The sequence below is a fragment of the Falco punctatus genome, assembly GCF_963210335.1.
Source record: "Falco punctatus genome assembly, chromosome: 2".
In the NCBI taxonomy this organism is placed as follows: domain Eukaryota; kingdom Metazoa; phylum Chordata; class Aves; order Falconiformes; family Falconidae; genus Falco; species Falco punctatus.
Window position 1 is genome coordinate 68,964,683 of NC_137581.1, and position 16,353 is coordinate 68,981,035.

At 40.3% G+C, this 16,353-nt stretch overlaps 1 protein-coding gene across 1 annotated transcript in view; it reads right to left on the reverse strand.

Moving 5' to 3' along the window:
• Positions 1 to 264: 264 nt before the first annotated feature.
• The window catches only part of IL1R2 (interleukin 1 receptor type 2), a 47,876-nt gene continuing 31,787 nt past the window's right edge, over positions 265 to 16,353 (reverse strand). The window contains exon 10 of the mRNA XM_080377326.1: positions 265 to 1,158. The gene's annotated coding sequence lies outside the window, so the exon portion shown is untranslated. The remainder of the gene's footprint in view (positions 1,159 to 16,353) is intronic.

Sequence of the window (16,353 nt, forward strand, 5' to 3'; positions counted from 1 at the left end):
TCCCTGTACCACAGCAGGTGTGTCCTAGCAGAGTGCTAGCTGGCACAAGCCTGAGGTGTGCCAGGGAGCATGCACATAGAAGAGACAATTGTGGGACAGCGCTTGTACCTCTGCCATGAACCACTTCAATCATGAGCACATATGTAGGCTCCCTATTTCAAAAGGGATTTCTGAACACCATCAGACGACCTTTCAGACAAAGGCTTTTACCTGAAATTCCTCTATACACAACAGAATGAGAAATAAAGAGCAATAAACACTTACTGAATTTTTAAGGTAATTCTATTTCTCTTTTTGAAGTTTCTTGATGTATGTCAAAAGGATTTTTAGAGGCTCGTAAGCTGTAGCAGCTGAAGTTGCAGCCATGCTCTTATTCCTGCAAGCAGCAATTACACTCCATGTTGTGCCAGCAGAGAAAGTAACAAACAGAAAAGTACAGTAAGAAACACAGATCAAAACAATAACCTCCATGTGTTTCTTGCAGACTGGTAATGAACCAAGAGTCAGGTTGTGTTTAAAAATGGAGCAGGAAGGGAGTAATTTAGTTTAATATGAAAAATGTCAGGAAGTGATAAAACTCCTCATGTCCTGCTCATCCCCTGCCAAGAGCTTTCTGCATCTTAAACAAGCACACACAGAGCGTGAAAAAGACTTGCTTGGTTGTACTCCTTCAACAGGAGGAATTTAAAAAAAAAATAATTACCAATTAAATTCCAAGAATGCACTAGAACTTTTGCCGTGCATGTGACATAATGTAATTCCCAAGTAAGCTGAATTCTTCCTCATTACACCAACAAACAAAACCCAAAAAACCCCACCCAAATAAAACAGACAAAGCAAAACCAATGAATCATTTTCCCAAAGAGTTGGAAGAAATCTCATCATCCCTGATCTGCTTCCACAGCCAGAGAGTACACTAGTCTGATATTTTAATAGATTTAAATGTGATGCCTTGCATAAAGTTGTTTTAATTTGACATGCACATACAGCAGAAATAAGTCCAAATCTGTAACAGAGACAGCCAAGATACTAGGTCTTGACTGACCTTGATTTCCCAGGTTAGATGCTGAAACAGCTATTTGAAATGAGTCACTGGGCAGACATGAGTTACTGCTTGAGATCAGCAAGATAAATGAAAGTTGGAGAACTTTGAATCATCTTAACGGAGGAGGAAAAGAAAGTCAGAAATAATAAATACATTATAGTCATCTTTTTTTACTTCACTGTTTAAGACACAGAGGTAATAATGAAATCCCATACATTAACCAATGAGCCATGGGGCTATATTGTATAAATGATAGCATCATCTCATCTGAAATAACATCTGCTTCTAGTTGAAACCCTGTGCATAGCTATGAATTTTAAGTTTTCTTCTTTTTAAATTTATTTCTACATTTTGCAAATAATCTTCTATAAACACAGAGCTAATAAAAATCACAATATAAATTAATGAATTACAAGTTATGATATGATTTTTTGCATTTACAGGACAAGTTCAAGAAGCTTTTTTTTTCTTGTTGACTTAAAATTTGAAGACATTTAGTACAATAAGGTTTTTTTAAAGAAATCTTTGAATTATCAGTATCCTGCTGGTCAGAATTGGACCCTAATCCTGGTAAAATGGCTTATTCACTAACCTCATAGTTTTTTTCTACATTTTTACATTGTTTTCACTTCTCATCTTTTAATTGGGATTTATGTGATACACGATACTTTAAATTTTACTTCATTTCCAGTTCATTGCCTGCAGTGCACCACTGTGAAGGTTTGTTGAGTATTCATCTAAAATTTCTTTATCTTAATTTTAGAAAGGAAGATAATATGAGTGTCATGAAAAAAAGTTTAAGGTTAAATTGTTGGTATTCCCAAGAGGAAGTATCAGGTGTGACCAGTGCTCAAGCCTCCCGGAATGCAGAATGTACAGTTTCTATCTGCTTTTGTTTTAAAATCAGACAAAAAGGATGGCTTGGCACCTTCATTGGCTAGACAAGCCCTTTTGGAAAGGGTTCAGTCATCTCCAGGTACCGTCCACAAAAACGTGCAGTGTTTCTACACAGCCTGAGCTCAGGCTGAGTTCAAAATGCCTATAAGATGCAAGAATGAAGTTGGCATCTCCTGAGCCTGGTGCATTCCCAAAAGCCCCCAGCCAGGCACAGAGCAAACTCAGTTACCTACTGCCACAGCCAAACTCCCCTGCGTTAAGCACAGTATTTCTGTGTAAGCTTTTACAGGCTGAGACAGAAATGTCATTTTCCCCAAGTACAAAAGTATAGCAGCTCTTTCAAAGACTCTGAGTTCCAGTCCATCAGTTGATTTGAACATTGCAAAATAAACTGTATCTGTCTACTTAGATGTGTTTTAAACAATAGCTTATAAAGTTTATAATATCTAAACAAAACCTATAGCAACAATACTAAGTTTTAATACATAGTTTATGTATGGAACTGTACATTTAAATACAACCTAAGGAACATTTACAGGGGGAAAACAGCAGATCATTTTGAGTACTTTTTAAAAAAAAAATTGCCCAATTTATTCCATTTCCTGTGACACTATGTTTCAAACTTATTTAGCAGTTTCCTTGCTAAAGGTTAAAAATAACTCAAGGTGATGACTAGACTCCCTTCAGTTGCACAAGGGAGAGACAGGCCCTGAAAGAGCACAGGCAGACAGGCAGCCTTCTGGCGTTCAGAAGAAAACAGTAGTCTCAAGAAGTGGAAGTACAGACTGTACAGTCACTTGAGGAATTGCAGGGCTTGCCTCTCCCCGCCCACACCTGTCAATCCAGGTGAGATGAAGAACTCGCAAAACTCCAGATCAAAGCCCCATTGAAAATTAGCAGAGAATTCCATGGGGCGCTTCACTTTCTGTTTTGCAACTCTCCATCTCATTTCTTTCATATGTTAAGTACATTTAGTACCTCATCTGATCTCTTTTGACTTTACCCAAAGATTCTGGGCTTTCCTTCTGAAAACACTGAGGCATCATTCAGCAAAAAGAAGCCCTTGCTGCTCTGCCATACCCACGGATTCCCTAGAGCCTGCATGTGTGGGTTTTGCTCACAGAAGCCCCCACTGAAGAATAGGGTGAAGGAGAACTGGGTTTATGTTCAACTTCTTTCCCTTTTCAAGTTGACCTTTGAACACATTTTTCTATCCTCCTAACTAAAACCTCATGGTTTTAGTCTCTTTCCCCAAGACTTTGTTGAGGGTGCAGATTTGAAGTTTTCTGTTGGACAGCATGTGCTTGAAGTTCTCTGATTATTCATCCTTGGAGCTCTTCCATCCTCTTTCACAATCCTGGTTCTGCAGCGTATGAACAGGAAAATGCATTCACAACCACATGGTGGGAGTCCTCGGTGCTTAGGAGTCCATAAGAGCTCTCTTTTGTTCTGCCTTCAGTTCCATGTTCTGTTATCACCTCATGTTCTGTTAACACCTCAGGCCCTCACATCCTGTCTGCTGAATGTTCCTGAGATGACATCTCTGACCCCCGCCACTGTCCACCCCAGGCCTGGAATCCCTAATGAATAGTGGAGTCTGGGACTCAACCTTGTCCCTTTTTGTAGCTCTTGCATTTTACCTATTTTTGGCAGAGCCTGAGCACAGGAAGACTGCTTTCTGCTGTCCCACAGTTCTGTGTCCTACATTATGTCTCTTCTTCAGAAGAAAGAACTGGGACAGAGATCTGGGACTCTTAGAAGAGATCTGCAGGACAATGTGGCAAACACTATAATCATGCCTTCAACTGTATGGTCATATGCCACACAGCATGAAGCAACTGTTGCACAAGCATCAAGGCATGAAATATGTGGGAATAGCTCACAGAGCTCAGATTGCTGAGAAGCAATCACAAAAGCTACGCAGGTAACAGGTGGAGGCAATGTCTGTCTGGGAAGGTCAGCCTTAGGAATGTTTGATGTCTACAGGCCACTGTACAGATTTTCTCAGACAAACAGTCAATGTCCCTTCTCCAACACATCTCCCTGCCAGGTGTCAGCTCTACAAAAACAGAAGACAGCAAGTCAGGTCAACACTGCTCTCTGGAGCCATCAGTTCCTGCAATAGATACCCTCTCCATCACTTGCAGGAAATGCCTATAGCTCTCTTAGGATGCCAAATCCTACTGGTTTAAGCAGACTTTGTTCTGCTTTTAATTCATTCCATAGACACTGCCTGGTGACTCTGGCAACAGTTTCGGTGCTGGAGGAATTGCAGTCATTCTAGTTTTCTACTTTTGTTCAACAAAACCTTGTTAGATGACCACCTGTGCTTTTGTTCCCAGAGTTGTATGGCTGTCTCATTTCACAGACTTGCAAAAGATGCTTTCCTGTTTTGATACAATTTTCTGTGAGCCTGCTGGGTCAAAACAGTGATCAGTAGTAGTGACCAGTCTAAAGCTCTGCTTTTCTGCAAACTGTTCAAAAACAACCATGAAACTTCAGCTAATTGTTAAGAAGCTATGTAGCAGATGTGCGGCACATAATTTAGTCTGAAATGCACAACCACAATTAATCTATAGTTCAAGAATAAATCTAATAAACTATCTAATAAACTCACCGAAGAAGGAAAAAACAGTTTCCTAAGCAAAGCACTCTGCGGTCAGGAAATAACAAACAGGACTGCATCAAAGATATCTGAGTCCATCATCAACCTCTCCTCCAGATAGAGACAACCCACAGGATGCTGAATTTTGGTAACCAAGTAGGTCAAAAAGCAACGCAAGTGAGAGATTGTACAGGATATTTTTGGAGTTTCAAGAGATAAAGTGGTCTTAAAAGTGGACTTTTATTCAAAAGATAAAGTGGACTCCCTCAAACTGGAGCAGTACTGGAAACGTCATGAGGCAGCTCAGACATTACCATTATTCTGGGCTGTGTATTCCTGTGGGGATGGCAACATTTCTTTCTTCACATAGCTTTTGTAACATATAATTTTATAAAGAAAAGGTATTATAGTAATGGGAGCACATATGCCACAGGGGAAAAAAAAAAAAAAAGGTTTGTTGAAACAGAAGCTCTGCACAATGTGGCAACTGAGGGCACGTTATAGCCCTAAGCATTTAAAGTTTCCTGAGCAATGTGGGCTGCTTCTTGTGGCAAAAACCACAATTTGTGAAAATTATTTTAAACCTAGCTTCCAACCACATTTGTCTCTGCCCAGCCTCCCCTTATCATTTTCACTGGTTTTGTGAAGACACCTTTAGCTTAACTTGGCTCTAGTCCTGAGATCTCGGTACCCGAGAGCTGTGGGTCCCCCTGGCCTAGTTACAGGCTTCAGCCGTGCCTTGAACCCATGTCAGGGAGACACCTCAGTATATGGTAAGGACCCCCCACCCCTTGTTTCTATGGAAAATAAATGTCACCTTCAGGTCTAACATGGTATTCTTCCCTTATTCAGTTTCACAAAATGAATGCCTACAAATCCAGAACTAAAGGGACTGACAAAGCGTGTGCCTACTTTGAGTCTAGAGAGAGGCTGAAAAGGTTAGTTGAGTTCAGGTAGTTGCCCAAATTGTGGTTATTATACTGCGTGACATAGTTCACACTTTCACCCTTACAGTGAATAACTTGATGGAGACTGAGAACCAGAATAATAGTTTTAATTGCTTGTGAGGTTGAACTGGTATCAGCAGTATCATGGGATGTTCTGTGCATTTTAGTAACACAGCTGCAAGGTTATGCTGTAATGGCAATTTATACATGGCAATGTGTTTATAGTTAAAGGAAAACAGAGAGTAAATCCGAGCTGACAGAGGGTGAGGTATGTAAACTCGTGCAGACCTGCAGCTCTGGGCTATCTGGTGCATGACCTGGGGTTTAAAATGGTGCAGTTAACATTAAATCTTTCCCATAACATAGTTTCTGTAACACTCGTGGGTCAGCCTATCCAACATCTATGAAAGACCTTGGGTGTCTTGCATCTGTTGCTCACTATGGTGGTGCTTCTGATTTTAGACAGAAGAGTTGACTCAGGTTGTTTGGTTTTTACTGAGAACATGTACAAAACCCCATTAACAGCTTCCATGTGTTTGCTCAGAGTGATGATCTTAGAAAAGGACCTGGTCAGTAGCTGTCATTACTCAGAGGTGACAGTTTTACCCCAGCAGATATCAGAGGTATATCTAGTGTCACTCTTGCTGTTCACGTATTTATCAGGCATTCATACCTCAGTATGGCAGACTATCTTTAGTCTGCCTTTCCCCATTCACAAATCGCACAAGTCATTTAAGCCGATTAGCTGTATATTCCTTTTATAATGCCTTCAGTGATGAGAAATCAGTGGAGAATATAAATTCAATTGTATATCCATATTTTATGGCTCACAGATCTCATCCCAGTTTATGATGCAGAGAACTCTACTGTCTTCCACCAGCTCTGGTTTAGCTCCTAATCAGGAGTCAGAGGACATCATAAAAGCTTGTCAGCTGAGAAACACTCACCAAAATATCAAATGTTTGGCTAACATGACCTAACGCAAAGGTCGTTTTACCACAAGCAGAACAGGATCTATATCTTCATTGTCTTTCTTGTATGACAGGTCTAACTTCTAGCAAGGAATGCAGATCTGCGGCTGGTCCTTTAAAATAAGTTAATGACTGAATGACAAAAGCCCTTTCCTGTGGTAAAGATTAAAATGCTGCTTGCACAAACTTGTGCAGTCCAGGTACTGAAGCACACAGGCATCGTGCGGTCTCATTTTTATGACTCCTAAGAATTACTGCACTGTTTGGGGGAGAGCCAAAGCAGAAGAGAAAGCACTGCTTGGATGATAATCCCTTCATTATGCTGCATCATTTACTGCTTTGTATCCTTTAGGAAGTCCGAACAGGAAACTAAGCCAGCCATGTCTCTAGGGAGTCCCAGGAGACAGCAGAACATAAGACTTTGTTATGTTATGATAAGCAGGACATTACATTGTTTTAACCTCATTCTCTTACTTGCCCACTGAGTAACTGAGCAAAAGTCTGGTTTAGGCACAGACTTGTGGCATTAATGTTTAATGTAGACTTGAAACCTTTTTGTATCTTCTCTTCACCGCACTGCCTTCCCACTTTCTTTTACATCGATATGCACAGATAGGGAGTTACCTGATTCTCATGCTGATTCTGTATCTGTTTCTAGTGAAGCTAATTCTTATTTTTTATAGCAGTCACTGATTAAAGCGAAATCGTTGACTTGCATTTGTTCCGCATAGTAGCTTAAGCTAGAAGCACTTAAAAATTGATACTTGCTAGAGCCAATGTGGCAGAAGAGCAGACATGTAAGACCAAATCTGAGGGCCATACAGCCCCTGATTCAATCTCTTGTCTCTGAATATCACAGCTTCAGGTATATTAGCTGAACAAAGCTAATAAGAATTTGTCTGTATTTGTTTTACTCTCCTGTTTTCCAGTAATAACATTTCAGGCATCCCATCAGCAAAAGGTCATGCCCATATTCAGTAGTCAGTAATTAACTTTCCTTCCATAGCTCTGTTGAGTCCCTTTTTAAACTTATTATCTTTCTTGCCTCCGTGACATCCCATGGAAATGACTTGCACATTAATCATTAAACACTACCCACACACTGATTAAAAAGGAACACACTGCTGCTTTTTCTTAATCTGCCACTAGGCAATTTAGCTAGGCAGCCTTCGCTCTGATTATGTGAGAAAGAATTAACACATCTTTTCCTGCTCACTTTCTCCATTACCGTTCATGAATCAGAGGATCCTCTCAGAGCTTCCAAGCTGAAAAGCCTTCTAGCAAAGCCACCACACACGATCTGTGACATCCTGCTCTGTGCTGTATTTCATTGGTGATGGGATGACGGGAACTATATGCTCTTTCCAAGGCACTGCTGTGCTTGCTTTGATGCAACCACCTAACATTATTCAATATACCTAAATCCTACCTTGAAGCTGTACCTGTTTAGTGCCGTTCTCCATTCCTTTCCTAATGATACCAGATACCCATTTGACAGACTGCTGCTTGTCACTGAGCTGATGCTTTCAGAGAACTAGTCACAGTAATATCAATATGCCTTTCCTGAACACAGCTAATGAAGAGCCAGCTGTTGGTACAGCTAATGCATTTTTTCCACAGGCACAAAAAGGCTTTGTATTTTTCTACACTGTTTAAATCTCTCATTTTATCATTTAAATATCTCATTTTATCTTCTGTGAGAACATTTAGTAAGGCTCTTCCGTAGCTCTTACAGCATGTTTTAATGTGTTTGGCTAGCCTAAATGGTTCTGTAGCACGCACAAAGCCTGTCACCTTGCCTTTTTGAGAGCAGCAAGTGAAAAGTCACAGATCCCAGCACAGATGCCGGTAGGATCCCCCTGAGAGCTCTCCTGGCTGGTTAGCAGCACCAGTGACCTGAAGCAGCATAAATCAGACTGTGATATGCCATCACTTCTTACTTAACAGCACTCAAACAAAATTGCAGACTACAGCAGTCCTATCAAGAGTGGGAGGAAAAGAGGATGCCGGTCTCTTCTCTGACTTGTAGGAGCCTGGTTCTATTTTATTCAAGAAAAGTAGTTCCAGCCTAGAAATGAGAGGACTTTGCAGCTTGTCTCAGATTCAGACTGAGATCAACTCCCTGTTACTTTACAAATGATGGAGAAAATTTTGCTAGATAGAAGAAAGGAAGGGGTTATATGCCATGTTGGAAGCATCATGAAAATCACATGCCCATGTGGCATTTCTGGATCTCAGTGACCAACATGATAATTAAGCCATGCTGGTGTGAATTGCATTCATCCTGCGGCTGACTCATATAGAAGTGCCAGGTTTGATGTTGCAAGAAGCACCAGTGTTTCACACTGTGACATGCTGAAGCTGTTCCTGGCCCATGCCAGCGATGTTCCAGATATTACAATCTATGAATAAATTCACAGACTGAAGAGGCCAAGTTAGTTGTGAAAACGTTGCTCTTGTTGCCTTATCAGTACAGACTGAGAGGAAATCCAAAAAGATACATGGCAAGCCATGTGTCCTGATAGTTCTTTGATAGCTGCTCTTCCAGTTCATTTCCAAGTTCAAGGAACTATCTGAATTAGTTCAAAATGCCTGGGGACTCTCACTTCAAAATCTGAAGCATTTATGAGGAAACAAACCCCGTCCTTTCAGTGAATGTACCAAGAGCTGGATATTTCTTTTCTTAGCACAGTGGGTTGAAGATTAAATCTTTCCGCGTTTCTCATCAGAAAGCCTGAAGAACATCCTAGCTCCTGAAGAGAAGCCAGAATTGCAGGAGTGAAAGAGATTCAATCTTGTGCCTCACTTGCTTTGGAACAAGGAATTCAGCCCAGTTCTCGCACATCCCAGGCACAGGTTCTTCCTGGAAATTTATTTGGCTAAAACCAATTCACTTTTTAAAGAAGTTTAGGTTTTAATAAATTGGATTTCCCAGTGACTTAAGTTTTAATCAAGAAAGCTCTGTTCTTCTCCAGTGACACTGGCCTCTCCCATAGTGAAAGAAATCTTCCCATCTTATTTTATGAAGTTGCCTAATCAAGTAATTTCCTGTCTCTTTTTTTATTATTAAAACACTCAGTCAGACCAGCTTTAATTTGAGCCCAACTGTACCAATATTTACTCATTGCACTACAGATGTGGCCAAAATTGATCCTAACTGCTGAAGCACTGATGCCAGCTTCTTCTGTCTTTGTGGAGCCTGTTAAAATCAAAAAGTCTTCTCTGTGTTTTTACCATCTCATTTGACAGTGACATAGAAAAAAGAAAAAAGCATCTGCTCCTTCCAATATGAATTATCAGGACCTTAAAGGAGCCACAACAAAATTAAAGCTGTGGTTTGCAGTACACAAGCCAATGTTATGGCAGGTAAAGCATACCTGGAGCAGCAATCACCTGTCCTTAAGGAAGAAAGCTTTCATTCTCTTGCTTAGCTACAGTCTTCATGCAGTAGGAACTTAACAGTTAAGTATTTCAAGGGCTGGTAAGGAAAAGCGAGAAGCTGCCAAACCCACACATATGGGAGGATAAGTCATGCAAAGGCTTGCTTTTATGCAATCCCATTCATACTCACAATCTGCCAACAGGGCAATTCTCACTGTGCATATGCATGCAGGATCAGAGCCTGAAGTTAGTGTGTGCTTTGTCCTTATTTTGAGTGGGAATAGGATTGTACCCCATTGTACGCCTGGTATCATTCATCCCTAAACACTGTATGCTCCATTCAGGTTCAACGTGGCATCTGCTCACGTGTCGTACCAGTGGCTGAGAGCACTGTGCATGATCATCGAGACAAACCTTTAGACCCCTCCTACACAAGAACTGCTTCAGCAAGCTCTGTTCTCCACCGTGAGTGCTATTTGTTCTGAGCCTTTTGTGCAAGAGTTTTGGGCAAATGGTTTTACTGGAAAAGGCATTTGCAAGGCTTCCTTATAATTCCCAGAAGCAATCATTTAAAGCAACAGCTGTCACAACCAAATGCTCTTTAGGAAAATTTCCCCAAAAAACGTTATTTGCTTTTTTCTTCACTTTTGAAAGCCAGGCTCATTGCACAGCTCCTCTTGACACACAAAAGTGCTATGTATCGCAATGAAGTGTGCATGTCCTTCACCTGACTTTTCACTTACAGACCTGATTTGCTTCTGACTAAAGTTATTGGAAAAGCCTTTATCACTTGCAGGGCGATGTTGTTGGAAAACTGAAGGAGAATGACCGAAGCTTTAAGTAGGTTTGAAGAGATCCAGAAATACGCATGTCTGTATAAAGACAGAGCAGTTTCTCTTTTCCTTCATATTCTGTGCAGTGCAGAAGGCAGCCCTGTTCCTGCCTGGGATACTAACGCAGCAGAAATAATGAGTAACTGTGGACTGCTCAAGTGCTAATATTAGTGTGGACAGATTTTGTGCAAACTGCAGCCCACAATAACAATCCACAATTCCTCTTGGGAATCTCAGGCTCAGCTGGAAACACGCACAATGTCTGCTGAAGATGTTTCCACTGGTTTTCAGGAAACCATAATTCTCCACCTTTATTCACTGCATGTCTTTCCTGACCTGACTCTTATAAACCTCTTTCACTTCTAGGTTGAAGTTATCCGCTGAGCTCATACACCAAGTCCTTAATCTGACGTGGAGGGGCATAGAAGCTAGGACAGTACTAAGGAAAAAAAAACACCTAGGGGGTTAACTGAACATCTACGGTTATCCATACTCTGATCATGCTGCTGCCAACCTGTCTTCCTTTCCTCTAGGCATTGCCTCCATCAGAATCACAGCTTTAGGCATAAGTTTCAGATTTCTAGAATCATAGAATATTTCAAGTTGGAAGGAACCCATAGGATCATTGAGTCCAACTCCCTGCTCCTCGCAGGACTACTCAAGACTAAATCATATGAATAAAAGCATATGACACTAAAACATTTTGCTTTTGGACAGGGCTGTTTTTGTTCTGCCTGGCCACATCTAGCACAGTTTGAACAGTACCATCTCACAAGTACTTAACCAGGTACTACTGCCAAAGCTGTCAGAGTGGCATGCCCCTGTCTCAGCACCTTCAGAAGTAATGCAGCTTCTTAAAAGAAACAGCCCAAGAGGCTTCTGAGCTGTGCCAGGACAGGGTAGAGCAGTGCTTAAATGGCAGGTACATTTTGGTCAACAGCAACCAGCAGACTCGGGGTGATCTGAAAGGGCAGCCATGCACACGGAGGAATACAGGCAAGCTGTTAGAAAGGAAGAGAGAGCTTCTCAGCTCAATGTGTTTCAGATTTGGGCCAATTAGTCTTAGGCCAAATTCTCACTGAAGAGTTAGTCTTCAGCCAAATTGCTACTGAGCAATCTCTCTGTATGATACCTTATGATTATCTTTTAAGAGAAAGCTTGATGAAACCTCCGGGATCTTCCACAGCACACCCCACTGCCATCTGCACCGTTGAATCAAAAGCTGCTCTGTGCTCTCACACTTTGTTCCTTCCGCTGCTGGTGGTGGGGGACAGCATCACACCACGCTCAGGTGCTAATTACTGCAAATTTCACCCAGCCTTTGACTAACCCTTAGAGGCACTTCAGCTCTGTGTAACCCAACCTGGCTGGATGCCAAGCCATGTAGCTGGTGCATTTATGGTACATTCAGCAAGGATGTGCTGGGAAAGTGTACATGGATGGGCGGGGGTTTTACTCTCCCTGGAGGCTCCATCTCCTGTTTTCCCACGATAGGGCTTTCCCAGAACACCTTCTTTCAGCCCCTCAGTTCAGTGTGCCAGTTGTGGACACCGCATTTCTCTCCACATGGAGATGGGAGCTCATGGTTTGTACCATCTGCAACTTCATAACCACAGGCCAACCTCTACCACTTAACCTCTGTGGAAGCATGGGGACAAGGGGAGAAAAAGATCATCTTTATCACATTGTAATTCTGTTTATCCCTAGAATATAACTTCCACAACATCCTTGTCTCCTCGAGAGATATGGATTTGTAGACATGGCACTTAGGGACACAGTTCAGAGGTGGACTCGGCAAGTCCTCTGTTAACAGCTGGACTTTATGATCTTGAAGGTCTTTTCCAGCCTAAATGACTCTATGATTCTATAATTACATTTCTTCCAGCTGATTTTCATCTTTGGCATCTAAAAGCCCTATAAATCAACTAAATATGATAAATAAAAAAGAGAGGAAATTAATTTTATTAAAGGAAAAGTTCCTGCAATGATCTGATTAGCAAAGATATTCCTTATGGCAATACAACAATTAGAAAGCTGTACACTGGCTGTGACCTTGTAGTCCTGAACTGCTATCAGATCCTGAACTATTCAGATCTATTTTTTTAACCATTTTTAATTGTTTTTTCTTTTTAATTTCTTAATTAAAAATCAGGGGATTTACAGCACCTGTAACTGAAAATGCAGATGTGCTTATTTGAGACTGATTAAAAAATTACCAGAGGACAATCAGAACTCAAATTAATTAGAAAAAGCCTTGAGCAACTTTTACAGGCTGTATGATCGATGCAAGCGTCAATGTCAATAGTTTAACCTGTTTGTTAGGTAGCTGCTGACGTCCAAATTCCTGCAGCCATTGTGTAAATCACCCAAAAAATAAACAATGAAGGAAAGCTACTACAGTGTTTCCCTGGTTAAAACAAATAACATACAGTGGAAACTTATACAGAAAGGAAAGAGGGGGGAAAAAAAAAGCAAAAGGGAATGATAAAGGTTCTTACGTTCGTTCAGAAATGCAAAATCATAAAGTTAATTATATAGATACATTGTTAATGACCTGTGAACCTGAACTAAACACCGATTTGTATGTTTACGTAACAAGTATTCATGTCCACAGATTTAGAAAGGTAGCATGCGGAAGAAGTGCTGAGATGAATTTTGATACTTTGTAAACATTGCTGAAGGCTTCCAAAGGAAAGCTCTCAGATTTCAGGCCATACAGAGTTCCTACACACAACAATTAAACACAACCTCAGAGTACCAAAAGTACACCTGGTATTTCTGTAAAGAAATTAAACCACACACCTGCCCCTAGCCAGAAGTAAACTGAAAAACTGAGCTGCTGGAAAGGACTCGGCTCTCCTTTGGTTTTTTGCTTTTAAGTTTTCTTCCTAAGGAATGTTTTCCAGCGCGCTCCAGGACAAGCTCCTATGGATTAATATGGTAACAAAGAATCAACATTTTCTCTACTTCACTGCACGCACACACACACAAAAGAAGGTTAATTCTGAAGTAGTCCACAAAAACTCCAATAAAGCTCTTGGAACTACAGGCAGAAGCTTGTTAAAGGACCTGACATGTTAAACTGATGTTAGACCATGTTAAACACAGGTACATTGCTGCCTGTGGGGAGAGGGAATGACTCCACAAACCCTTGTGCAGGACCTTGGAGGAAAAATATAGGATACAGTTTGCAAGGAATTATCAAAGTCATCTAATCTGTGCCTTTGTCCTGAGGTACGGCTGGATAATCTGCAACACCCTGATGGATATTTAACATAATCAAAGATTTCATAGCTCCCCCCATTATAGTCCATTTCTGTACTTAAACTAGAAAAACTTGCTTCACCTGTAGTTTTCCTGATGTAGAACTAGGTTTCCCTAACACAGTACATAAATGTCTATTTTTCCGTGCAAAACTGAGGAGATTACTGCTTGTCCTAATCCAGTGAACATGGAAAACAACTGTTTGCTATCTTCTTGCTATTTTTGAAGTCTGCTATGACATTATCAAAATTCCCTGAGTCTTCTTTTGTGTAACCAAACTCAGTTTAAATTTGTTCCCAATAAATCATATTTTCCAAAACTCTTATTCCTGGATCTCTGTTCTGGATTCTCTCCAATTTATGTGCATCTTTCTCAAAATGTGATTCCAAAACTCAATAATCAAGTTTGAATGCCAGATAAGGTCTTTCCAATAAGGCAGACCTACTCTCATGTTATATGAAAAAGAACACTGTTAGTATACATCAATACAAATCATCTTTGTTGCAACTGCTTTGCATTATTGACTAGCTCAATTTCTGGTTGACTTTGTTTTCCATATGACTTGCAAGCTGCTGTTGCTTAATCACCTCCCCACATACCACAAAACGTTTTTCCTAGTATTTTCTTTCTTGGATTTATCCTCATGTACCACCACCCCAACATACCAGACTCACTTTGACCTTCGCTGTTTGTCTTTAAAGTGTTTCCTCTATCCTTCAAATTACAGTAAGAAAGTCAGTCATGAAAGTCTGCCCTAGTCCATCCAGACTAAGTAGAGTCAAACCACTTCCAGGAATTAAACTCGCAACATTGCCTTGAAATATCCCACGTTTCACAGAAATCCACTTTTTCCAGCTAGCTGAACATCAACCTTACATTCCCATCACTCCACCACATTTCCTAGCTTACTTATGGCCCTCTCAAAACCATTACTAATACTGAGATATACCATAACTACTGCTCCTCCTTTAATGCTAAGCCAGTTATCCTGGAAAAGAGGAAACAGAACTGTTAAGGCATGTTTTGTTGTTGGCAAACCCATCCTGTTTTTAATCAGCTTTTTGTCTCTTACATGAGTTCTTGTTCCTTAGATACTCCTTGGAATTTCTTCCAAATAAATCCACCTAGCTGCCTGCCTTAACATTGATTCGGGGCTTCCTTCCTTTATTTGGAACACTATTGTTTTATAGTCTTCTATAATTCACTTTACCATCTGACCCCTAGCTGAATTGAATTTTAAACAGATTTAATTACTGTCCTTTATCTATCGGCTTCCTCTGCCACCACATTAAAAAGTTGCCACTAACACGTTTCCAGAACTTGCTAGATCATCTGTGTCCTGCTCTGCTTCTTTTCCAACAGGTATTTAAATAGTTCAGATCTTCACTCCTGGCAAAAATCTTGAGTGTGAGACTGATCTCTTAATTTCTTTTTTTTTATTTTTACCTAAAAACATTGAACATCTGCCTTCCATCTTTTTCTTCAGAAGAATCTGGAGGACTTTAGACGAATCGTATGCAATCTGATTGTGCAGCCAAAAACCCCTCATGTGCCTTTTTTATGTTCTCTCATACCTTTATAAGCCAGCATCCTACTGTAATCTAGCTGTGATATTAACTGGCCAGACTGCAATAAAATATCTCACAGTATGTTGTGAAAAAGAGAAGAGTAATTACATGAAACTGCAGAATAAAGTGAAAAAGAATATGGGATAAATCATATCTTGTATAATTAGATGTATCTGTAGTGTTCCTATAGCATATATATTTACATAAAATAGAATAAATTCAGACAGAAACTTTTATTTGAAGTAATGGAACAAGAAACCTTTGTTTAAAATCAGATACCAATTACAAAACATTTTTAATGTTTATTTTTAAAGACTTTTCTCATGTGGGACATATTTATCTCTCTGACACAATCTGTGAGCAGGAAATTGACTGACACAACATATATTTCCTGCATTTCTTCCATTTTCCCTAATTGGGTCATTAAGTATCAGGAATGGCATAAGTAAATCAGTACCGACAAGTTGCAAGAGACTTGGAAAATCTTTGATCAAAAAAAATGCAATCATCTAGAACCTGTTTAGAAGGAAAACAGAGGGTTTCCTATGGAATAAAAAGGAGTATGGAAGAGCTGCCAGCTGCTGACAGAACTGACAAAAATATCAGACAATCTCAGTGCAAGGGAAGGTTTTAAGGTAAGCAAGGACCAATAAGGTTGCATAAGGTGCTCTCTAATGAGTTTCAAATGCAAAAGGGATTGTACAAGAAGTGACAACTAGGGTCAACAGCCACGGCTATAAAGAAATAGTCTGAATTCATAAAACACAAAAAGCTAACAGACAGAAGTAGGCACAACTAGTTTATTCCTTCACGTGAAAGACGGGGAAAGGAGACCTAAGAGC